The sequence below is a fragment of the Colobus angolensis genome, unplaced genomic scaffold (assembly GCF_000951035.1).
Source record: "Colobus angolensis palliatus isolate OR3802 unplaced genomic scaffold, Cang.pa_1.0 Scaffold128, whole genome shotgun sequence".
Classification (NCBI taxonomy): domain Eukaryota; kingdom Metazoa; phylum Chordata; class Mammalia; order Primates; family Cercopithecidae; genus Colobus; species Colobus angolensis.
Window position 1 is genome coordinate 2,929,814 of NW_012114030.1, and position 1,540 is coordinate 2,931,353.

The following is a 1,540-nucleotide window of genomic DNA, read 5'->3' on the forward strand; positions in this document are numbered from 1 at the left end:
CCGGCTAGATTTTTGTATTTTTTAGTAGAGACGGGGTTTCACCATGTTAGCCAGGATGGTCTCGATCTCCTGACCTCGTGATCCGCCCTTCTCAGCCTCCCAAAGTGCTGGGATTACAGGCTTGAGCCACCGCGCCCGGCCAGCACTTTATATTTCTTAACTTCCTCCAGTTTTCAGTCACTCAGTAGATATCTATACTATCATATCCATCATATGAATATGTCACATATGATAGGTACCAACTATCTGAGTGAAAACTGGAGGAAGTGTTCTAAAACGACAGTGTTCTCATTTTATATTTGAGGAAACAAGACAGATTTACACAAGGTCCTCAGCTACTAAATGGTAGAGCTGAGACTGAACCCAAACAATTTTGGTTCCAGAGCTGAGAGAGGAGTGAAAGAGTTGGGTAACAGCAACAACTATCCTGTACATGGAGATTTGAATGATTAAAATGGATTTTCATATCTTTTATTTTGGACCTCATAATATTTTAAATTTTTTTTAAAATTATGAAGTATATCATACATATAGGAAAATACCCCAAACAAGTATGTATACAGTTCATTAACACAAAGCAAACATGAATAACCACATTCAGTAAAGAAATTGGAACATTGTCAACACTTCAAAGCCTCCATTATACTCCTCCCAATCACTGCTACTTCCTTTCTTCCCACAGGTAACCACCATTCTGACTTCTAGCAGTGTCGTTTCATTTTGTCTGCATTTGAACTTAATGGAATCATGTATTCTTTTCATATTTCACAATGTTATTGTGAAATTTGCCAATATTTGGCATAGGTGTAGTTTTCATTGCTGTGCAGTATTCAGTCATACGAATGTATCACAATTTGTCCATTTTCTGTTGGTGGACTTTGGGATATTTGCAGTTTGGGGTTATTATGAGTCATGCCTTTTGGAGTGCACGTGTCCTGGCAAGCACCTTACCATAATTCAGAGTCCAGAACAGCGCCTAAAGGAATTGGAAATGTTGCACACTGAAGAGAGACTAGAGGGGAAAGAGAGGCACATGATGGCTGTCCTCAGTGTTCCCAAGTGCTCCAGGAAGAAGGAATTGATTGGTGGTCTCAGAAGTTAGAATTACAACAGTGGGTAGAAGCCATATACAGGGCAGTGTTCTCAACATAGTTTCACAATGGAACCACCTGGGAGCCTTAAAAAGTAGTTAGGCCTGGGCTTTGCCCAGACTATATTCTGACTTAATTGGTGTGAGGTACAACTTGGGCATTAGGATTTCACAGTTTCCCAATTGATTCTAGTGCACATAGTTTGAAAACTACTACTCTATAGATAAGATTTTATTGGGTTCACTCTGAAATTTCTAAATCAGGAAAAAAGGGTAACACATTTTAGAATTTTTTTTTGTTTTTTGTTCTTTTTTTTTTTTTTGGAGACGGAGTCTCGCTTGTTGCCCAAGCTGAAGGGCAGTGGTGCGATCTCAGCTCACTGCAAGCTCCGCCTCCCGGGTTCAAGCCATTCTCCTGCCTCAGCCTCCTGAGTAGCTGGGACTACAGGC